The sequence below is a fragment of the Microtus oregoni genome, unplaced genomic scaffold (assembly GCF_018167655.1).
Source record: "Microtus oregoni isolate MIOR12 unplaced genomic scaffold, Mior012 000004F_ref0000308, whole genome shotgun sequence".
Lineage (NCBI taxonomy): Eukaryota > Metazoa > Chordata > Mammalia > Rodentia > Cricetidae > Microtus > Microtus oregoni.
Window position 1 is genome coordinate 48,982,472 of NW_024543063.1, and position 24,472 is coordinate 49,006,943.

The window sequence follows — 24,472 nt, forward strand, 5'->3', positions numbered from 1 at the left end:
GCCTTCCTGGCTGGCACTGGGAGGGTGTTCCCTGCCTCCTAGCTCAGACTGTATTGTGACATTGCCCTAAGAGCCAGATTGCTCTTTTCCTCCTCATTTTGTCCATAAGGAAATCGAGGCTCAGAGAGGTCTTGTAGCTTGGCCGAGATCACACAGCTGCCAATTACAGCTGGGGTGAGACTCCAGGTCTGTTTTTTGCTCATGCCCCCAGCCAGCCAGCACCTCCTTTTGGAAGGTACCCAACACATTAGATCACCAATTAGAAAAACAAATGAAAGGAAAATTTCCTTTCACTACCTCAGCCTAGCTCCACATGAACTCTGTGTGACACCTGGATTTTCAGGGCAGCATCGGCCATGCCAGGCCGCTTCAACACTCCTTTACAAGGGGAACCGCTTTCAGAGTAATGTCCTCTCAGGCCACTGAAGGTTTGAACCCACTCAATCCCTCCCTGTGTGTCCCCAAAGGACACAGTGTGGGTTTTTATTTATCAAGAGGCACACTTGACTTCGGAAACTAAAATGTGCTTTAAGAATTTTATTATTATTTCTGTGGAAGGACATTTTGCCTGCCCATATATCTGTGCCTACTTGTGTGCCTGCCGCTCTTAGAGGCCAGAAGAGGACTTTGAATCCCCTGAACTAGGGTTACAGACAGTTGTTGGCATACAGATACTGAGAACTGAACTCGGGACCTCTGGAAGAGCCATCAGTGCTATTAACCTCTGAGCCATCTCTCCAGCCCCTAAAATGCACTTTTGGACCATGGGTGTTGAGTCCAGGGGAAACAGCCTAACCCTTTCCTCGGGGACACTGGGGGTCGCATCATGTGGCCAGAATTTACCTGTGAGAGTCAGACCCAGAGGTTCTCAGTCTTGCCTCAGCTAGGAGCCCCTTCCACAGGTGTTTTCTGTTCCAAACAGGCACAGAGTTTGGATGGAGCCCATTGGCTACGCATACTGCGTGGAAACACGGGCCTTTCTGTTTAGTAAGTGAACAAGGAACTGCCTCTGCACTGCCCTGCTCTTCTCCCTGATCCTTTAAGACTAAGGTCAGTGTCGTACTTCCTGGCATTGACTCTGGCCAAAGCGCTTCACCTTCCTGAACCTCAGATCCTTCCTGGGAAAGCATGGATAAGCTTGACGATGCTTCAGGAGCAGCTGTGTGTGACAGGCCTCATGGTACTCTCTCTGTTCTCTGTGGGGGCAAGAGGAATGCAGGTGATCTGGGGACACTCTGTAAGTCGTGACTTGCCACTCACCCCTCAACATTGCTCAGCTTTCCCAGTGTGAGCCCTAGGCTGGCCTGACATCCACTCTTGGTCTCCATAAAAACCAAGGGAGAGTTTTGACCTGGGGAGGGAGGGTAGGAGTTTGAGCTCCCAGGCTGCTTAGAGCACCAGTTACACTCTAGGAGATTAAAGAAGAACTTTCAGGCCTGTGGCCTTTGCGTTTGCGGATTACATGTGTGTGAAGGCCAGAAGAAGACCTCAGGTGTCTGGCTCTACATCCCTTGCCTTGTTCCCTTATAACATAGTTTCTTACTGAACCTGGAGCCAACAGGCCCTGGAGATCCTATCTCCATCCCCACCCCCAGCTTTGGGGTCATAGGCTTTGGGGTTATAGGCATACATGGCCACTTCTGGCTTTTTTTTCTTTTCAAATGTGGGTGCTGGGAGTCTAACTCAGGTCCTCATGCTTACAGAGAAAGCCTCGGATCCACTGAGCCATTTCTCCAGTCCTTGAGAAATCTCTTTTAAAGGAGGAATGGACGCATCAATCCCTCACCTGAGCCCCTTCCACAGCTCCCCGACACCTTTAGGAAAATGTCCAGCTCTTCTCTCTAGCACCCACAGCCCTGGGGTCTTCCTGACTCTCTGGTGCACTGATATAATGTCGGGGTTTAATAAGTGCATACTGAAGGTACTTCCTGTAGTGCTGATCTTGGGGACACCAGATGCCATAGAGAGGTGCAGGTCACCTTCTCTTGAGGGGCTCCCCTTAGGGTGCTGCCTCTCTGAGAGGATTCTCTGGGGCCACCATTTCCTCTGAACCTGGAGACTGAGGTGAAGGCTGGTGAGTCTCGGGGTGTGGGGAGGGTGGGTGTCTTACAGTCCAGGGCCTAATAAGTCCTGTATTACATGTGGTCAGTGACTCAAGCAGACAGTCCTATGTGGGAGTCTTTGGGGACAGTAGGCTCTACACACGTGGTTCACATTAACCAAACACTTGCTAAGTGCCACTTAGAGTCCCCTGCCCTATTGGGACAGGACCTTTGGGATGAGGAAAACCATTTCAGTTTTGCAGATGAGAAAATGGAGGCTTGAGGTGCTTACTTGCTCAAGGTCACAGAAAAGAGAGCCAGGAGAGCTGTGCACGCAGGCCATCACAGGCCAGCTTTCAGGATCTCTTCCTGAAGCTTCCTTGACTGCTGGTGACAGATCGGTAACAATGGGGACACTTTCCCAGCTTGCGAACATCCTTGAATCCAGTTCTAGATGATCCTAGACACAGCATCTGGGGAGCATGGAAGGGCAGCAGGGTCTCTGCACCCTCGCTTGGGGCCCAGTTTAGAGGACATTTTCAAAAGTACCTGTACTGTTGGGGTAAGCCCGCCTTAGCCTGATACCAGCATATGCTACTATGTAGAGAGAGTTTTCAAGTCATGCCATACATGCCAAGAGGCAGGCCTTCACCGTGCAGAGCCTATCATCTCCACGTATCCTGTTGCCTATATGGACACCCATGTTTGTCACAGCCAGGGCCACCATGCCAGCCCTGCACTGTGGACCACAGCTAACACTTTACACATAGCCGTTGACTGCCCTTTCCCAGCATGTACCCCATCCGAGCTTGCAAGGGGTCCCCCTCAAATCATTTAAAGTTTACTTTTTTTTTTGTTTTTCTTTTTTAAGTTCAGGTTCATAAGTAGCCCATGCTGTCCTTGAACTCAAGACCCTCCTGCTTCAGCCTTTTGAACGCTGACCACACCTAGGGCCCCATGCGTGACAGGCAAGCACTGTATTCCTGATCTATAGATCCCTGGCTTTCAAGAGAGATTGTTTGTACTCTAAAGAAGCAGCAAGATGCTCAACCTCCCAATCTATTTTCTCTTCCCTTTACCCACTAGAGGATCTCCAAGAGACCCATGAGAAAACCACTGCCTGGCCCATCAGACCCTCTGTTTGGGCAAAACTCTGTTGTCGTCCCCAGGAGAAAGGGGCTGGATGCATGGTGTCGTGTGAACAAGTACCCACCCAGGTCCCTGCATGTGAACACAGCCGTGACACGGTGATGAGGGCAGCTGACCAAGCCAGGCTCAGGTGGGCTGAGACCATGGGTTTCGGTCTGTGGGGAGTGCACCCCACCTGTCCTGGCGAGCATGGGCCCATCCGAGGTCACAATGACCCTGCCTGCCTCTCTCTGAGCCCAGCATCAGAGACTCAGCTCCCCCCCCCCCCCCCCCCCCCCCCCGTGATTCAGTCTCTGACTGGATTGTCTGGCTGCGGATGCAAGAGAAGGTGGGCAGGCGGCATTCCAGGCTTTGAAGTGACTGAATGGTGTGTGGCTAGACCACGCCATTTGTATATCTCTTTATGTTCCTGCCCCTGGCATACCTCTACTCTGGGCTTGTGGGACACTCAGACCTGGAGAAAGGAGGGTGTGGGATCTACTGGGAAATAGTTCCAGGGGAGACTCAGTACCAAGACTGGAGCTGGATCCAGGAGCCACACATAAGAGGACAGCAGACAGGAAAGGGTTTTGGGATGGGCTGGGGCTCTAGCCACATTACGGAGGTCACATGACACGACACGTTGTCCACTGCTGTCCCATGCTGTCGGCCTATCAGGTCCTCCGTATGAACCTCAACTTTATAGTTGAGTTCTGAGATACAGAAGCAGAAAGGGGCCTGGTAAGGGGGGAGACACCTTGCCCAAAGTAGGGTCCTAGGAAGATTCATAGCCGGGCAGCTGCAGGGTCAGCTTTTATTGTTTCTGGAAGATCTCTCTGGGCTTAGGGTGACCCTGAACACCAAGTGATGGGTGAGAGGCCTCTTCCATGTGTACCAGGTCTTGGGAGTTGCAGATAGAGCCATTCTTTGACGGTCTGTGTACATAACACACCTCTCCTGCTAAAGGCAGAGTTACAATGGGCATGCACGCTAGATGATAGGGGAGACAGAGCAGAGACAGCTGTGCAGGTGGGGCGCTGTGCATTCGGATAAAGCGGCGGTAGTGGGCTTCGGTAGGGGGTGGTAGGGGAGCAGAGATAGCAGTCAGCAGGCTGGGTGGATCCCTAGGGGAGGAGACTCTAGCTGCTCAGAGCAGAGCACTCAAATACTCTGGGTGGGAACATGCAGGTGAGTTTGACAGACGTGTGGATCTGAGATAAGACAGTGTGAAAGGGGAGGAGGTGCTCACAGCTCTGCGTTTGCTCAGGTGTAGCGGGGGCAACTGCAGACCGTAGGTGTCAGTGTCATAGATAACCTAGCACCCAGCCCGAGCCACAGGAAGTGCATGGTGACTATGGAGTGAATGAATGATGTCATCTCACAGGGCTTTGTTCCCTAGATCTGTGGGCGTGCGTGTGATCACTCAGGGCAGGAAGGCAGTGAGAAACCTTCTTGGACTTGGTTAGATGCACTGTTCTTGCAAGAGCGCTATCCAGCTTACCCCAGCACGGGTAACATCAGCAACAGCACTTAGTCCTGTCACAGGAAGGGACTTCCTCAATGAGGATGTTCACGCCTCAGTGAGTACCCCGAAGTCACACACTGTTTATCCTGGGGTTAAAGGCAGGAGAATGAACTCAGGAGTGGGGTGAGGAGGAGTGGGAGAAGACAATGGCCACTTGAAGCTTGCTGGCAGGTGCCTGAGTTCCGAAGTTATTAGGCATAGGGTGTGGGAGCACCTCTGTTTCCCGGGACAACATCTGGTCACACATGGGCTGTACTGGATTGGTTAAGATCTGTCTGGAGGTTTTTCGGTCTCTACTTGCCCTAATTTACCAGAGTTGTTCCTCTATAGCAATGGGGTCTCAACTTCCTAGTGCTGAGACCCTTTAATATACCTCATGTTATAGCAACCCCAGTCATTAAATTATTTTTGTTGCTACTGTAATTTTGCTACTGTTATGAATCATAATGTAAACATTTTTTGGAGACATAGGTTTTCCAAAGGGACCATGATCCACAGGTTGAGAACCACTGCTCTATTGGGTCAAATTCCACCCTTGTGGCCAAACCATAGAGGTCTGATGTTCTTCATGAACATGGCTATCTGCAAGCTGGTCTGGTCCTGCCCAAGAGTATATTGAAGCCCAATTCAGGGCTTGGTGACATCAGAAGAGACCCAGGCAGACGTTAATTTTAAAAATAAAATATGACATAATCCCAATGTCATCCCAATAAGAAGAGACAGACTGATCAAATTATGGTACACAGTTACAGTGGAATATTATGTAGCTACAAAATAGTGTTTAAAAAATGTAATAACATATAGACTCTCAGTATGATGTTAGATGTAAAAAGAATTCTGATTATTCTAGGAAAACCCCAACAGGTTATAGAACTGTGCATGATCCTTATTTTGTAGAAGGAAATTCTAGCGAAAACGTTCACACACAGCAAAAGATTAGGGTGGAAATAGAATACACTGGAGGGATTAAGGAGAGTTTTTCATGTATTTTATATTTTTTATGGTATCTGAAATTTTCTACAGTGAAACATATTGATTTTATAATCTGAAGAATCATCAAAATGAAGGTTCAGCAAAGAACCTTTTGTGGTAGAAAATAACTGGGTAAAAAAGTCAATGCCAGTCCATTGAATATGGCTAAAACTAATTTGCCTTTGAACTTTTTCCTTTATGACCGATTTTTCTTTTTTAAGTTAGTTCACCATCTAATTTACGGATAACAGGGTTTATTAAGATGTTTGAAAACTAATCTTTTCTTGTGGCATGAGGGCTTGATCTCAGGGTCTTGTATATATGACGCAAGTACTCCACTCCAGAGCTGCATCATCAAAACCCTCAGAGTCTTTAAGCACTTTTATTTTTATTCTTGTCACTACGTCATCCAGGTTGGCACTGAACTCACCCCATAGCCCAGAGTTGCCAGGAGCCCATGATTCCCTTCTGTTGGCCTCCAGAGTGGTTGGGATTACAGTTCACATCACCAGGTCCTGTGATCTTCATTCCTTTTAACAGCCATCAAATTATCCCTGATACTTAAGTCTTTTTAAAAGGATTTCTTCTTTCCTGCATGCCTGTGTGTGTACGTACGCTCACATGTGCACATGCGTGTGCCTTGGAGGTCAGAAGAGGGCATGAGATCTTATCAGGCTGGAGTCAGAGGTGCCTATGGGCCACTCTGTGTGGGTGCTGGGAACCAAATTCTGGTCTTCTGCCAGAACAGCAACAAGCGCTCCTAACCACTGAGCCATCTCTTCCAGCTCCGGAAGCAAGTCATGTTCGCTGAATATTTGAGGGAACGGTGCCTCCCATACCGTAACATTTTGTTTTGAATCAATCTGAACACTTGGCAAGAATAATAAAAATAGCAGACCTCTGTTTTGTAAGAACCTTATGATTTTTGCAGAGCAGACTCGACGTTGAGTGCCGTTCTAGTCTCAGGAGATACACAGTGAGTGCTATCGCTGGGGGGGAGGCAATAGACAAGTAAGGGCTGTGGATGCCGGAGGCGATAAATGCTGCAGGGAAAACTGCAGAGGTGGAGAGAATGTGTGGGAGACTGCTCTTTTATGTCAGTTGGACTAGATGAGTTTGATAATTGTTCAAGAAGGAGTGTCTAAAACTGTGATAGCCACGGGCTCAGCGTAAGCACCTTCATTTTCAGCTCTCAGCCACAAAATGATTAAAGATCTCCATAGAGGAATCATCTTGATAACGAATTGCATGCCGCCGGAGTTAAAATGTGCTAATTATCAATTTCACGAACTCGGGGAAAATTAGGATGAGTCAGAGTGATGGTAAATATTCTATACCTAGCTCCGGTCCTTACCCTTCCAGAGCCTCGGGCTTCTCTACTGACACAGCGGGATGCTTACAGGGTGTGTCCCCCTGCCTCCACTCTACCAGAATGCTGTTGTCTGAAACCAAAGAGGATATGTGCTTGTGCTTACAAAACCAAGCGTGAGGGATGTTCCCAGCACAGCCATGGCAGGGCCCCTGACCCCGGGGCCACTGGATGCAGCCATGGGCCTCCCATGTGTTACTTCTTTAGTCTTCATAAGGGCACGACAGGTGTGCAATCAATACTCACTCCATGTTCACAACACTGAGGCTGTGAACGGGAGGCCACCTGCCCAGAACCAAACGCGTAAACGCTGCCTCTCGCTCCAAGAGCGGTGCTCACAGCCACAACTCTGTCTTGTGCTCACTGGCCAAGGGGCATGCCTCCCTGGCCTCAGTTTCTCTTTTGGGAAGCTGTGAGCTGATTAGGGCCTTCCTGTGACCTAGCCCATGTTTTTTTTAATTAATTAATTTGTTTATTAAAGATTTCTGCCTCCTCCCTGCCACCATGCTTGGCACGCTTTTGTGACTAGGGTTCCGAGTGACAGTGAAGTCCTCTGAGGGCGTCCAGCTGATTACTGCTAGAGACCCATGATCATCCCACATCCCCATCACGTTCCCTATCAGCTGTGCTCCAAATACTGAATGGAGCAGAAGAACTTCTAATTCAGGAAGAGGAGGGGAGAGGGTTATGGAAGATGCAAAGAATGGGGCACCCCAGTGAGTGAGTGGGGGAGGGACAGGGGTGACTACAAGGGAAGGAGAGAGGGACTTCTGGAGAGAAGAACCCCAAGGAGGCAGCCATTCTGTTCCGCAACAGGTGGGAACATTTTCCAATTTCATTCCAGTTCTAGGTAGCAGGGACATGGGTGTCCTCTGCTTTCTTTCCACCAATGCTCCTGCCCCTCTACACCCTCCATGCCTGTCCCCCCACCATGGATGCTCCTATTTTCCCTAAGCCATGGGCATCTGACTGGCCTGCTCTGGGCCTAAGGCCTCAGCTCCCCAGACTCAGGGAGATCCTTTTCAGATAACAGGGCAGCTCTTAAGTTCAAACCATGCTGTCTGTCACCAGCTCCAATTCCTTTATTAGAGTTATCATGGCCCTGTGACCTCCCGGCCAGAACAGACACATTATAGTCAATAAGAAATCATCACAGAGGATACTCTTCTGACTCATGGTAACTTCGCTGTCCCACTCACTGGGCTTCTTGTTACCAGTTGGAACATCACCGTGGCTCACCTAAACCACCCCATGGAAGACAATCCTCCCTTCATCCACACCAGAGTGGACCATGGTGTGTGCAGACTCCTTTATACAGGGTATGAACAATCGTGTGGGGGTATCTCAGCCTGGGGCAGCAAGTACCAGCCAAAGGAAAAAGGGCAGAACACCTGTTGTAGTCAGTGAGCCATTTACAACCCGGACAGAGGCATAGAGAGAGGGTCTGGGCAGGCAGAGGATACCAGCAAGTGCCTGAGAAAGGGGGGCTAAAGGAGACTTCAGCAGGCCCCTGGGGAGTCAAAGGCTTTCTTAGAGGGCAGGAAGGAGGGCAGCATCATGTTCCCTCACATCAGGGAAACTCACTTTGCCTCAGAAAATGACACCTGTGATCAAAAGCAGTCAAGTACTAGATAAATTGTCAGGCGCCCCAGAAGAATCATCTCATGATCTGGATTTATCTTCCATACGTTTCAGATGTGGGAAACTGAAGCTCAGAGAAGTCAAGGGTCTTGCCTAAGATCACACAGCTAGGGAATCAGCCAAGAGTGTTTTATGGCCCTAAAGTTTCTACACAGTCCACTAACAGAATCGTGGGTACTTTTCAAAGAGGGAAACTGAGGCACTCGGTGAAGTTCTAGTTAGCAGCCCATACAATTGAGGAGAACCTACAGGGCCCTCTGTTGGCCCTCAGGTGCACTTGGACTCGGTGAATTGAGACTCTGGCAGCCCCCTGCTTCTCTGGCATGTCACTGCGCGCTCCACTTCCTAGCCTGGGTTTGGCTGCCCATGCTGGCAACGGAGTGGCTGGCTGAGGAAAGTAGCCCAGGGTCGGCACTACCCGCCTGTTCCTGGACTGCAGAGCCCGAAGGACAACCAGGAAGGGCTGCGGGAGTTAGCTGGGACAGAGTGGGTATCGCCCAGATTGGGAAGGAATCTGGAGAGGGGTGGCCGTGCCACTCAGCGCTGCGCAGTCAGCAGAACCGCCACCTCCAATTCAGTTTCGGATCCTTCCCAAGAGACGCACTTGGGAAAGTCTGCCGGGGGTGGGGGATGAGGGGTGGCGAGGAAGCATCTTCTGTCCTAGATGCTACAGTATCAGGGGCATGATCCAGGTGAGCAGCCCGTCGGAACGTCAAACTTCCTGGCTTAAGGTGGTGGGAGAGGGTCAAACTCCGTAGAACCTCAGTCCTTCTCCTCTCCCACCCCAGAAAGAGTGCACCCTAGTGTGTCTTTTACTGAGTGGGCTGGTCCGCGACCCTCCAAACCGAGGGCGCGGGACCTGGGGATCCTGTCTTGGGCTTCCACCCGGAGGATACTCGCTTGATACTCAGGCAGGCAGGAGACATCGGGTTCCTTGCATTTCCCAGGGGGTGCGCGGGTCTCTGTGACCCTCTCGGGGGGATGTGGGAGCAGGAACCGCAAGAGTCCCGGGAAGCCGCTCAGTTACGCGCGCGCTGAGGTTCCGCTTGGGATCGCGTCCCCCGCCGCCCAGCGCGTCCCCGGCCGCGTGCCTAAGCCGCCGGGACCCCCTCCGAGGCCCTCCCCGTGCCCCGAGCCCCTTACTCGGCTTGGCTGCCGCGCTCCGCTCCGTGCGCCGCAGTGCCGGCTCCAGCTTCGGCTCCAGCTCGGGTCCCACTCGGGCTCCGGCTCCCGCTCGGATGCCGTGGCGCTCGGGCTAGGCTGGGGCGTCGCGCCGCTCCGCCTGGGCCTGCTGTGCGTGCAGGGGCGGGGCGCACCGGCGGGGCCGGGTCGAGCGGACCCGCACCCGCGATCCCCGAACGAGCCGCTGGCGGCCGTCTCCGGGGCCCTGCCCTGCCCTGCCCTGCCGCAGCCCCGCCTCGCCGCCCGTCGCCGTCTCCACGCCGCCGCTCGCGCAACCGTCACCCTCTTGGGTCCTCCTCGGCGGCGGCGCGGCTCCCAGGTCTCAGCTCGGCGGCGGCGGCGGCGCGGCCCGGGTCATCGCTGAGATGGGGACGCGGGGGAGGTGGGAGCGCCGAGCCGCGCCCCTCTGCGCACAGCCAGCCCGACACCCACACAGCGGTGGGGGGCGGGGGCAGGGCGGCGAGGAGGCCCAGGGATGCAGGGAGGCTGATGCGCCGGGTAGATGTGTGAAGGGTGGACAGACAGACACGTGTAGAGAAGGATGGACCAACCACATGTCAGAGAAGGACACCCAGACAGGTTGGACAGAGACAAGAGCAAAGGGCAGAACAGAGGGTGGGGGCGGCAGGAGGGACACAGCCTGCTGGCCTTTGGGATGGGCAGAGGAGCCTGTCAGGGCCGCCAGTTCCCAGCTGCTAGAATTCTCTTCACGTAGGCTTGGTCAAGGCTTCCAATCTGAGCTACCAGCAGGCCTATTTTCTTCACCCCTTACCCATCCGGTGTCCTCTGTCTTGGCAGATGCAAGCCTGCCTTGGAAAATCCCTGGCTCAGGGGAGGGATCTGGGTTTCAGCTCCTCCTCTGCATTCACCACTTTGGGGGCCTCAGGCATGTCCCCTCCCCTCCCCTCCCCTCCCCTCCCCTCCCCTCTCCTCCCCTCCCCTCCCCAGGCCTTTCCTTTTCATCATTACCACAAGGTCCCTGTTTGTTGCACACTTACATATATTGGTGTGCTCGACAGTTACGGTATTTTGGATATTTATTCGCCCGGAAGAGTCCCGCAAGGGCTACTCCGTCCGAGTGGGACTCCAGGGGTCTGCACAAGATGGCACTTGGTAAATCTGACCAGTGAATCTATGCACTGAGCCGTTGCCAACCCTCTCTAAAGGTTCATTTTATTGATGAGGGAGCTGAGGTTTAAAGAAGCAAGGACACCCGAAACCCTGACGCCTGCCACGGGCTGGAAAGCGGTTCTCAAAAATAAAACATGATGACAAAGAGCTGAACATGTTGATGATAAAACCTTGGGGAAGCAGAGGAGCCCTGGGGACCTTGTGCAAGAGAAGTGAGCCGGCTGCAGGCCCCACTGGGAGGTGGGCTAAGAGCGGCCTTCAGGAGAAAACAGCTGACTCTGTACCTCAACTCTGTTAGGCACCACAGCTCCTGTTTCCATGAGGGGATTCAGGATTAGATCCCCTTCGTTTGGGACTCTGCCTCCTTGCCTGGGTCCTCTGTCCCTTCTCATACCTACAGGGGTTCCTCTGAGCTCATTGGGGTTATCATGGGAACAGGCAGGGCGCGGGGAGGGGGCAGGGGGAGCTTGAAATATGAACAATGAGGTTAAAATGAAGGATTCTAAGAAAAGGCCTGGGTGGGCCCTTTGTCCAAATCCAAACATCTTATGTATTTTGTGGGTGAAGAAATGAAAGGCTGGAAAGAGGAGGGTGAACCAAACCAGGGAGCCAGGACTGGAGGCTGACTCCTAGCATGGCCATGGCCCTCTCAGCAGACGTCAGTTGGTCCATAGCCGATAGATAGTCTAGTTGTTGAATGGTCACTCTTGGGCAATTTTAAGTGTGTATGTGTTTTAGGGGTATGGGATGTGGGTGTGGCTAACTTTGAGCGAAGGGGCACAGCCCTAAAGAATTCATTGCTTTATACTCCCCAGCCTATCATTTGAGTATCTCCAGTCTGACAGATCTGTGTGTCAAACCCTAAAGCCGGTTCAAGTCGTGTTGATGAGACTGGGTCTAGCTAAAAGGAGCTGAATTGTGACCGCGTGCCTGCCATCTCTGTACGCGTCCACAAATACATGTTAGAGTCGGGCACAAGGGAAACACCAAAAGGAGACAGAAGAAAGTAAAACCACCCACTTTAATACTGTATTTTCTTTCTCCTTTAGAAAAAGTTGTATAACTCTACATATATCCTTAAATAGAATGAGCTTGCTGAGTGTGGCCTCTTTCCTCTCCTGTGTCAGTATAAACTGCTGCCTAGCCACGTATGGGAGGGTTGTGCTGTATTTTCTTGTTTCTCTGTTGCTGGACAGCTAGTTTGTTTCCCTTTCTGCCTGTAGACGGCGCTGCAGTGGACATGCTAACGGGTAAGCGTGCGCATGCCTGTGAATATCCTTTATGTCAGTGGGTGTGTCTATGCCCTTCATGGGCCTCAGGGATGAAAAGTGATGTCTGGCACCTGCTCCATCAAGAAACAGGTAGGGAGGTTGCGGAGGGGGAGCCAGCCCTTCAGGAATTCGTGTGGTAATGGTAAGGTGTGAACCATATGCCCAGAGTCCATGTGTTAGAACTCCCAGTGAAACAGGATTGGAAAGTGGGTAATAAGAGATAATCCAGCCGTTGTTGAGGGATTCGTGTCGATATCGAGGGAGTGGCTATCTTTAGAGTGAATATCTTAGATGTTCTTCTCCCTCATTCTCTTCCTCATGGGATGCTTTTTAGACATACTATGATGCAACCCGAAGGCCCTCTTGAAGTGTGGCCCTTGATCTTGAACTTCAGAACCATGGGCGAAGTGCATTTCTGGCCATGATAAATTATCAGTCTGTTGTATTCCATTATTCAGTGAACTAAGGGGACTTTTCAGAACAGACCCCAAAGACTGGCTGTCAAGACTTACCCTAGAGTGACAGTATATTCACGCCACCCTAATCACTAGCAGGCAGCTGACCCCTTCCACAAAGTAATTTCATTTTGTACGGAACAGGTTCCTTAAGTCATCTGGTGCACCATCTAAAGATCTCTCTTACAGATGTATGGTGCTATGCTTTCCCAGTCTTGAATAATATCATAAAGGACCTGAATCTCTGCATGGCCTTGACTTTGAGGGCAGAGAGACCAGAAAACGCCTGCCAGTTTGGTGAAGAATTTTCCTCTTTCTGTATAAATGTGTTCTGGAACTTGTTCTGGTGACACCCGGGGCTGATGAAGCAGCATACATTGGCTCATGGTAGGGAAAGGAAGCAGTCTTTCCTAGAATCACAAGCACAGAGGTGACAGCTGACACAGAATGAGTAAGCTCAGGCAATACGGAACCATCCAGATTCCTTGGGGGATGGCACCCTGTGTGCTGAGACCTTGGGCAGCTTCACAGATGGCGAGATCAAGTCCCTCCACAGTTAGTGACTCTCCAGTGATGTACTGTTGGATAGGCAGCTCCAGGAAAGAGACTTTTTACAAATAGACAAAAAGAAAAAAAAAACAGGTGTCCTCTAAATTCCATGTTGTCATTTGTTTCTTGGTTCCTGCCATGGCTTGGTTCCTGCCATGGCTTCCGAGCTATTGTATTATGGGTAAGTTCTAGGAGTGGGCAATGATGTAAACATTTCAAATGCGTTATGTGTGGGGTCTGTGGGGGCTGGGCTACAGCTGTCCCTGAATACACAGTCTTTGGAGTCTCCATAAGACTAGGGCATAACATCTTTTGAAAATAAAAAAGTTAGAGTAATAATCCAAAACAATTAGTTTCTTTATGACATTTTCACATGCCGTTATACACTGCTTATATCTACCCTCATTGCCTTCTCTATCTCCCTTCTCTCCCACAAACCCCAAATAGTTCTTCCCTCCCTCTCTTCTTCCCACCTTCCCTCCCTCCCTCCCTTTCTTCTTCTCTCCCTTTTTTTCTCTCTCCCTTCCTCCATTTCTTCCTTCCATTGAAGAGAAATGATTTTATTTTTAAATTATTTATTTGTGTGTATGTATTTGTGTATATCACCTGTGCTCAGGTGCTGTAGGAGGCCAGATGAAGGACTGGATTCCCTGGACCTGGAGTTGCAAGCAGCTGTGAGCTTCTTGACCTAGGTGCTAGAAACCAAACTTGGGTTCTCTGGAAAAGCAGCAAGGACTCAACCCCTGAGCTGTCTGTCTACTCCTCTTTCTTTCTTTTTGATAGTATTTCATGTAGTCTATTCTAGCCTGGAACTTGGTATGCATTCAAGGATGATCTTGAACTTCTTTCTAAAATTAACTATTTTTTAAATGTATGCATGTGGATGTTTTGCTTGCATGCATGTCTCTGTGTGTAGGCATCAGATCCTCTAGGACTGAAGTTAGACATGGTTATGAGCCTTCATGTGGGTTCTGGGAATTGAATCCAGGTCAACTGCTGAGCCATCTCTCCAGCCCCTGACCTTGAACTCCTGCTCCTCCTACCTCTACCTCCCAAAGTGCTGGAGTTGCAGGTGTGTGCTACCACAGCTGGCTTCAAATCTATTTCAATCTAAGTTCTGAATATAAGAAAGAATAATATATTCATCTTTAACGATTGTTTCACTAGTAAGTTCAATAAAAATTTTAGACATGTGTTCACTTTATATTTGTATGACATCTGTGGCTTTGATCATTTAATCCTTTGTCCATTTGCAGTAGGGAGCTTGGTATTCTATCCAGATTGGTCAATCTTATGCCACATTTTTTCCCTTTTATTGCACAAACTTGGGTCTTGGGTCCAGAGAAAAAAGGAAGAGTAGTGTGGTTTGGATTAGCCTTGGCGGGCTTTTGGGAAGAGGGGGCATTAATGGCAGCAAAGGGTTTATAAACGAAACCCAAATATGAAGGACAAACACAGACAATGCATTGGAACCAATTGAAAAAAGCAATTTTCCAGGACATAACACCCTGGAAAACCCACGACTTGTTCCGGAAGCATAGTGAAGCCTCAATAAATGCTGTGCTCAAACGTTGAGTGTTTACTTGCACGAGAGAGCGAAGAAAAACATGCTTCTTACAGCCTTTCTATTTGTTTTTGTTTGTCTGTTCTGATTTTGTTGTTGGGTTGTTTTTTTTTTGTCTGCTGGTCCATAGGGCTGAAGTATCTTCAGTTACAAAAATAGAGTTCAAGCCAGGTAGAAGTGGTACATGATTTTAACCCCAGCCCTCCTGGCGTAGAGGGAGGTGAATTTCTGTGAGTTTGTGGACAGCTTGGTCTACATGCCAAGTTCTAAGACAGCCAGGGCTACACAGAGACACCCTTTCTTGAAAAGTCAAAACAATTTTTCAGTATTTAAAATAATATCAGCTGTAAGACATAGTTTTCAGAGACTACATTTGACTCTAGATGAAAAGTTTAGAAAAATAATATTGACACTTATGAACTCAGGCAGTAAGGATCTATTAAGGGCTAACTCAGGGTACAGTGTGCAACCCACGACCATCTTCATCTTCCTGCCCACCCAAGGGAGATTAATTTGTAGTAAAGTCACATGACAGAATCCAGCCACAAGCCTGAGGGTGGGATAGCCATGGACTGCAGAAGGGGCAATGGACACACAGTGGTTAGTGAAAGCGGTCAGACACTGTGTAGCTCTATTTATGTAACAACCCAAAGTGGGAAGGAGATCTGCAGGGCTGGGGGTCAGGCAGGGCTTCTGTCTGGGCAGTGTGGTGACTGGGCAAGCGATTCAGGTGGCCGGGCAGTGCTGTTCCCTGTCCTGAGGGCTGGGCCACTGTGTCCTCATCTTTGTGCAGATTCTCTGAACAGCAGGGCAATGGGCATTTAATACTAAATCATAATAATAACAGCAACAACAGTAACAGCAAGACCAACACCAATACTGAATAATAATATAGCTGATTTTCACGCACAAGTCCAGCTTCAGCAAGATAGTTGGGCTCCCAGCTTGAAGACGGAGGGGGTAAGGAGGAGTGGGGAAGTGGGGGATCGGCATGGAATTCCAAACCCAAGAGAGAGAGGGAAAGGAGGTAACATTTGTTCCACCTGTACAAGAATTTCCAGACTACAAACTTAGTTTTCTTTCTTCTCAGCAGCAATTTCCCCCATCTTCTCATTTATTTGAGGACACCTCTTGAATATTGCAGATCTTGCCATAGAGTGCTTCCCTGGGCAACTGCAGCTGCTACATCTTGGTGGGAATTGGGAAATTTAATCTCAGGCCAGTAAGGGCATTGTACATTTCTGTGTCATTCTGGACTTTTGGTTTCCTGTCTGTATTTTCCATTTTTCTTAATTTGCTCACTTAAAAAATTAAAATGTTCTTTATTGTCCTTACTCATTCCTGATATAGGAAAACAGAGATGTGTATTGTGTTTCCTGGGACCAGAAGGTGCCTGCTTGTTAGTGAAAACATACGATGTGTATGCTTTGAAGTGGGTTTGAAGACATACAATGTGTATGCTTCTGAAGGAGATGGAATATGAATAAACTTTAGTACAGAGAAAGTTATTTTCTATAGAGAAACTGTCCTCTCTCTCTCTCTCTCTCTCTCTCTCTCTCTCTCTCTCTCTCTCTCTCTGTGTGTGTGTGTGTGTATGTGTGTGCCATTTCCAATGATATCTCAGAGGATTAATAAGAAAATTAGAAAGGGGGGAATGAGAAATACTGAGAGAGGGAATGTAGTGAGCCAGACAGGATCGCCATTACAAGATGGCGCCGACATCCTGTCTTGTTGGAAATAAACAACTCCATATTTGGCTCTGCCTTTGGGAGCTGCGTGTCCCCCGCTTCCCGCATGCACGGTGGATAAGGGTCCTTGGGCCTATCCTGATGCAGTCTGGTGTCAGCTGATGGTGGCAGCCAATTACAGGGCGACCCGTGTGCCAATTCCCTATATAAGCAGCTGCTTTAGTGCTCTTGGGTCCCTCTCTCTCTCCCTCATTTCCTGCCCCTCGCTTCCTGCCCATCCTTTCCTGCCCCTCATTTCCTGTCTCTCGTTTCCTGCCCCCTTCGCTTCATGCTCTCTCTCAACCAAGGGCACTCCAGTAAAGCGTGATCTGAGAAGAATCCTTGTGTGGTGGTCGCTGGTCGAGAAGTCCACCGCAAGGAAAAGCTGGCCTGGTACACAGAAGGTACCTAGTGACACTGGCCAGCAAGGACCCAAGTCACAGAAAGCATGGAGGTGTTCTCTCAGCCTCTTACTCTAGAGAGCTGATATCAGGAGACCTGAGTTCAAACCCCCTCTCTTCCATTTACTTGTGTATCTTGGGACAAATTACTTGTATTTTCAGATCATGGTCCAGCAGGGGTCTCACGCAGCATCATATGGGTCTTGGGTATCCCCTGCAGCATCTATAGCCTGTGGCACCTCTGCTGGAGTGGCCAATGGGAAGGGCGATCCTGCCCTGCCTCTCTTTTGTTCCCTGGCCTTACCTCCAGGAGTTTCTGGCAATTCCTGGGAGTTCCAGAAAGTCTTTAGCCACATGTTTTCATCTATGACACCCAGAAAAGGGAATGTCAGAACCCAGCACCAAGGGAGTTGGGGGCACTTCCTATTTGCCAGGCCCTAGAAGAACTGTTCCAGTGTACCTGGCAGTCATTCCTATTTCTTTAATTACAATAGGATAACTCTATGTACTTGCGGGGTGCTATGGGCTCTTTTGATTACTAGTCATTTTAAGCTGTCTGTGATGAACTTAAAACGCTGCTGTAAGAAGCCGTTTCCTGGAACATGTGCCCTGAATGTCACATTTTGCAGGAACAATTTCTATCCTAGCTGGAGCAGTTGACTGTCTTTAGGTGGGGAGGTGGAAGGCTATCTGGTGGGCAAAGAAAGCTCATGAATTCAGTCTAGCTTTTAGGAGCTGTTTTCCCAGTGTCTCTGTGTAGACTGTCAGCTTGGCCCTTTTTAGTGCTGTGTGTGTGCAATTTCAAAGTCAGACACAAACCAGGACTGGTTGTGCATGCCTGTAGTCCAGCTACCCAGGATGCTGGTGCCAGAGGATCACAAGTCTGAGGCCTGCATGGGCTACACAAAGAGTTTGAGGATAGTTTAGGTGGATTAGTGAGATACTATATCAAAAATTTAACAAGATTTAAAAAGAGGGTCTGGGGATGCAGTTCAGTGACAGAATGTTTGCTTAATATATACAACTTCAGGTTTGAGCCCCAGAATTATGGGTGGGGTTGGAGGAAGGCACAAACTGGTCTCCACATAAACTTCCCGTAACTCGGACTCTCGAAGGAATGCTTGCCCAACGGCACGGCCAGGAGCTTCCTTCCATCCAGACTTGCTCTTGTCAAACCCGTTGGGAGCATCACTGCTTAGGGTCCTGGCAGCAGGGTCCAGGTCCCTTCTGACAAGGATACTGCTTACCTGTCCAGGTTCCTTCCTAGCCACTCTCCATCCTCACTCTGTGCCTTGCCCAACATAGACATCCGAACAGCCCCTTTGGAGACTTCTCCTGGCCTCATTTTTCCCTTGGGCTGGAGGAATAGATCTCTGGTCTAGCAAGTGAGGTTTTCTTGTAGGTGCAGCTGTCTCCCAGGCCTGCTTCTCCAAGGCAGGGACCAAGTATAGTTCAAGACCAATTCTTCAATTGGGTCTTTAATAAAGAACTGTGGGTTTCTTGAGAGAATGGGAAATAAAATTGGGAAGTAAGGACCATGCACAGTGCCTCTAATCCCAGCATTTGGGAGGCAGAGGCAGGAGGATCTCTGTGAGTTTGAGGTCAGCCTGGTCTACAGAGTGAGACCCTTTGCAAAATCACTAACTATGCAAAATCACTAACTAATTAAAATTAACCAATAACTAAATGAACAAGTTATAGTTCATGGGCAACCAGCAAAGCCAGGTTTGGGCGGAATGTCATCATCATCCTCACCAGACTTGGCTACCAGCTGCATACAGAATACCTTTCTCATTTTAATATTCTCAGACTTAGAGAAAAGCCACCAATCAGATCAGTACGAAGAATTCAGATACACCCTCCACGCAGCTTCCTCCAATGTCAACAACATATCATAAAACCTGGAAGCTAGCAGGGTATTTTGTGTGACTCTCACCAGTTTTTCTAGAATGCCCTTTTCCTGTTCCAGAATCACAAGTCCCTCACAGCGGTTGTGTTTCCTCAGGCTGCTCCACTTTCTGACAGCTCCTCCTTCGTCCCTTGTGATCATGGCCTTGACTCCTCTGATAAGTGTTACTCAATTTTACAGACGCTTTTTAATCTATTTATTTCCCAATTCCTGGTTGGCTTCCAGATGACTGAAATTTCCGGAAGTTTGCCGTTAAGGCAAGCTCTGGATAAGAGCTCTTTTTTCTTTTCTCCTCTCCTTCCTCTTGCTTCCCTTGGTATTTTCTAGGACGAGAGTCAGAGAGAAACACATCAGAAGGAGGTGATTAGTATTTCTTCACCTTGGCCATTTGTTCCTGGTCCAGCAGACTCTCGCCACATCTGCGGTTGATTACACAATTAGCCACGCACAATGACCTTGTGATGGACACGGATGCCTTCTTTTCCACCCCTTGTCATGCCTCTCTTTCTCCGTTATTTTCCTTGTTCCCCTTGGTAACAGACTGGAGGGAGTGGGTCAGACTGGCAGGCAAGGAGCACATGCTCCCCAGGGGTCCTGCACTAAGACACTTGCCAGGCCTGACGTGGAGGTGGGTGCTGGATTAGAAGGGAGGAACACTGTGAGTCATCTGTTGAGCTTCTGAAACTTCAACTCCCCCACCCCTGCCCAGAGACATACCTCCTCCAACAAGGCCACACCTATTCCGACAAGGCCACACCTCCTAATAGTGCCACTCCCTATGAGCCTATGGGGCCCATTTTCATTCGAAACACCACAAATTGTGTATGCTATCATATCATCTGCAAATAAAGATATTTGCCTTTTTCTTTTCCAGCTTGTATCCCTTTGATTTCCTGCAGTTGTCTTAATGCTCTAGCTAAGACTTTAAATACCATATTGCACCGGTATGGATATCCTTGATTCCTGATTTTAGTGGGAATGCTTTGAACTTCTTTCCATTGAAGTTGATGTTGGCTATGGGTTTGTAAACACCTTTATTATATTGAGGTATATCCCTTGTGTCCCTAATTTTTCTGGAACTATTATCATGAAAGGGTGTTGGACTTTTCAAAGGCCTTTTCTCTATTTGAGATGATCATGTGTGTTTTTTTTTCAGTTTGTTTATATGATGGATTACATGTATTAATTTCTATATGTTGAACCACTGCAGGGTCTCTGGAATAAAGCCTACTTGATCATGGTGGATGGTCTTTTTGATTTATTCTTGAATTTAGTCTGTAAGTATTTTATTGAGAATTTTTGTATGTATGTTTTTATTTTTTTGTTTTTTGTTTTTTGTTTTTCGAGACAGGGTTTCTCTGTGGCTTTGGAGCCTGTCCTGGAACTAGCTCTGTAGACCAGGCTGGTCTCGAACTCACAGAGATCTGCCTGCCTCTGCCTCCCGAGTGCTGGGATTAAAGGCGTGCGCCACCATCACCCGGCTTTGAATGTATGTTCTTAAAGGACTGTTATTTTATTGTTATTGTGAGTGTGTGTGCACTGTGTGTGCGCCCACACACGTGTGTGTGTGTGTGTGTGTGTTTATGTGTGTGTGTGTTTCCATTCCTTTGACTTTGCTCATCTGGGATTCTTTTTTCCCCTGTGTGTTCTTGGATGTAGTAAATGTAATAAGGTTGGAGTTCACCTTGTAATACCTTCTGTAGAGCTGCATTTGTAGATAGATACTACTTAAATTTGGTTTTAGCATTTAATATTTTATTTTCTTCATCTAAGGTAATTATAAATCTGGACTGGCATTTGCAGTCTCTTAGAGTCGATAGCACATCTGTCTAGGCCCCTCTGACTTCTCAAGTTTCCTTTAAGAAGTCAGATGTAATTCTAATAGGTCTGCCTTTATATGTTATTTGGATTTTTTTCCCTTGAACCTTTTAATATTCTTTCTTTGTTCCATATGTTTAGTGTTTTGATCAGTATGTACTGAGGGGACTTTCTTTTCTGCTCCAGTCTGTATTGGTGTTCTGTATGCTTTTTGTACTTTGATAGTCATCTCTTTCTTTAGATTAGAAAAATTTTCTTCTATGACTTTGCTGAAAATATTTTCTGTGCCTTTGACCTGGATTTCTTCTCTTTCTCTTTCTATTGTTTTTATATTTGGTCTCTTCATAGTGTTCCAGATTCCCTGAATGTTTTGTGCCAGGAGTATTTTAGATTTACCATTTTCTTTGACTGATGTATCCATTTCTTCTATTGTGTTTTAAATACCTGAGATTCTCCCTTCTGTCTTTTGTATTCTGTTGGTAAAGCTTGCCTCTGTGGTTTCTGCTTGAGTTCCTAAAATTTTCAGTTCTGGATTTCCTTTAGTTTGGATTTTCTTTATTGATCATATTTCCACTTTCAGGTCTTGAACAATTTTATTCATTTCCTTCCACTGTTTATGTTTTCATAGAGTTCTTTAAGGGATTTATTCATTTCCCCTTTAAGGACCTTTATCATATTTATAAAGGCTCTTTTAAGGTATTTTTCTCATGCTTCAGCTATGTTTGAATATCCCAGGCCTGCTGTGGTAGGGTTGCTGGGCTCTAGCGGAAATACGGTCCAGCTGTTAGTACGCTGATATCTAGGCATCTGGGGTTGGAAGGATTGTAATTCTAGATGCTGGTGTATTGTCTTTATCAGTTGGGTGTTTTGTTCCTTGCTTTCTGTTTCCTCTCTGGTTTTTAGGAGAGTGGGGTGGCTGTGGGTTGCCTGGCAGGAACATATTCTGGAGTCTTCTTAGATGTGAACACTGGGGTTTCAGGTAAATGTGTTTCTGGGTCCTGAGATTTAGGAATAAGCTAGGGGCAGTCGTGTCTCACATGTTACTTCACAAATTGAGTCACGTGATCAAGGTGGGCATTGGGGTGTCAGGGATATGTAATCTTGCTACAGAAAACAGAAGTGAGTGACTATTTGGACCAAAAACACAGCCTACCTTATGTTTGAGGGAGGCAGAGAGCTTACTACAGCTGGAATATGTGTCATGAGGGTAGACACAACAGTAGAGACAAAATGTTAAGGAGCAGTGGAGATATGTGAATCTTGGTTACTGGGCTGAGGGTTTGGGCTCCATTGATTGGTAGTATTTGTTGAGTTTTCAGAGAATGAGCCCAAGGTATCATTTTCACATTGGAAGATGCATCAGAGTAGCAGCATGACTTGGAAGGGGTAGTGCCCAGGGAGAGGGAAAGGATTGGGAAGTTTGGGGAATACCGTAGTTTGGATATGGTTTGAGTTTGTGTTCTAAATGTTCGTTTACTGGAAACTAGGTTCCCAGTATGGAACTTTCAATAGGTGGTGTGACTGGAAGATGATTAAGTCACTACAGGTAACCTTCAGGAATGATTAGTGGAGACTCCTGGTCAGGTCTTAGGAGGGTGGTTACTGGTAAAGCACCACCACCCCCATATACTCAGCCCCTTGGGCTCGCAGCTCCTTCCCATTCTGCTTCTTTGTTGCGTTGTGACACAGCAGCAGGTCCCCTACATGAGGCCAAGACATGGCTACTTAATTTTGAACTTACAGCCTTCTAAACTTTGGACCTAAAATAAAACATCAAAAATCGCATTACCCAGCCCTAGGTGTTTTGTTATAACAATAGATAATGGGGTAAAACACCACAGAAGAGATGAGGAAGAGGGCTGACCTAAAGCTGGGCCAGTAGGGAAGAAGAGGGAGCAGGATCAAAGGGATTGGCTAGCTTGTCATTCAACGGGTGTTTTAGAAAGAATAGACAAATAAGTCAGTATGCCCAAACCTTGTGCACCGCTGAAGTAACCAGGGTCACCTCGACAAGAAGACAGGTCCTGGACAAATCTCTTTCTGCTCTTAAAACGTTTGTTGATTTTTAAAGTGTGTTTTGTTACTGACATAGAATCTAGAAATCCTGATCTGATCCCTATAGCTCAGTGGTCCTCAACCTTCCTAAAGCTGCGACCCTTTAATACAGTTCCTCATGTTGTGGTGACCTCCAGCCACAAAATTATTCCATTGCTACAAAATTACAACTGTAGTTTTGCTATTGTTATGAGTCATAATGTAAATATCTAATATGCAAGATATCTGATACGCGACCCCTGTGGGGTCATAACCACCTTTGTCCTTTCAGAGTGTTGTAGAAACAGAATCAGGCAGGATGTGGGCTCCTGACCCTCTGTTCTTTCCTATAGCATAATGCATTGGAGATTCGCTTAAACTGTTATATCACTGTGTCTTCCTTTCTATTGTTTGACAGTGCTTCTTCCTATGGAGAGGCCGGATGTCATTCATTAGCTTGTTTTTTCCCTGTGGGCTCTATAATAAGATACTGCAGAGTGGATAGCGTATAAACAATAGGGTTTTGTTTCTCCCAGATCTGTCTGTAGGCTAGGAGGTCCAGGATCAGTGTGTCAGCAGATTTGGTGTCAGCTAAGATACTGCTTCCTGGCCCTTTTACTAAGCATGACAAGACATGCATAGAATCCCAGTGTTCAGGAGCTTGAGGCAGGAGGATCAGGAGAGTTCAAGGCTAGATGAGCTACCCAGACCCCGTCTAAACAGAGTGAAAGGGATTGCTAATCCACTCGAGTGCTTATTGGGATTCCCGGGTCTTAAGTATCTGTCTGCTTTATGAGAACTGCCAACTTGTTTTCTAAAATGACCGTCAGCAATGAGTCAGAGTTCCAGGGCTCTGTATCTTCAACAAGACTAGACATCATCACGTTCTTTTTCCTCCCCGTCTTAACAGGTACACAGTGGCGTCTTTAGTGTGCACTTCCGTGATGACTAACGGTCCTCAGTAACTTCCGGGGTCTCATTTGCCCCATCAAGCTCCTTCTGTGTCTGTTTAATTATTTCCTGCTGCTAAAGTGGCCTTTTCTTTTTCTTACTGTTGAGTTCAGGCGCTGCTCCATAGATTCTGGATATATTCGACAGATCCCCGTCAGTCAGTGGCTTGCTTCCTAGTCTTTTGTAAAACAAACTTCTATTTTTTTTTATTTTAATGAAGTTCCTCTTAATTCATTTTTTTTTCTTTAAGGATTGAGTCCTGTGGTTTCTGAGAACTCTGCCTCACCTTGATCATAAAGATTTCACCCACATTATCTTCTAAAAGTTTTTAAGGCTTTTTTATACTTCACATGTCGGGTTCCGATTCTCTTTTCTTTTGAATCAATTTCTGTATCAAATAGAGCACAGCAGCTAAAAGCGTTTCCTGTACAGGGGTGCCCAGTTGTTCCGGCAACCATTCACTGAAAGACTGTTCATTCTCTCTTATTTTCTTCACTTTTGCCAACATCCCATTGAGCAGGTTTGTGTGACTCTGTTATTTCTGAACTCTCTGTTATGTTACACACAGATACGTAGGAGTTGATGATTACAGCTTTTTAAAATTACATTTATTTATTTATTTATTGGTGTGTGTGTATGAGAATGTGCGTGCATGGCACACATATGGAGATCAGAAGATAACTTTGGGAGATAGTTCTCCCCTTCCACCCAGTAGTAGCCAGAGAGAAAAGTCAGGCCATCTGGCTTAGTGGTGAGTGCCTTGACCCATTGAGCCACCTGCCAACCCTGATGAGAACCAGATA

The 24,472-nt window shown here is 47.8% G+C and overlaps 1 protein-coding gene across 2 annotated transcripts in view; it reads right to left on the bottom strand.

Moving 5' to 3' along the window:
* Nucleotides 1-10,620, bottom strand: part of Bean1 (brain expressed associated with NEDD4 1) — a 42,265-nt gene extending 31,645 nt beyond the window's left edge. For both annotated transcript variants that reach the window (XM_041650225.1, XM_041650224.1), the window contains exon 1: nucleotides 9,821-10,620. The gene's annotated coding sequence lies outside the window, so the exon portion shown is untranslated. The remainder of the gene's footprint in view (nucleotides 1-9,820) is intronic.
* Nucleotides 10,621-24,472: the final 13,852 nt, after the last annotated feature.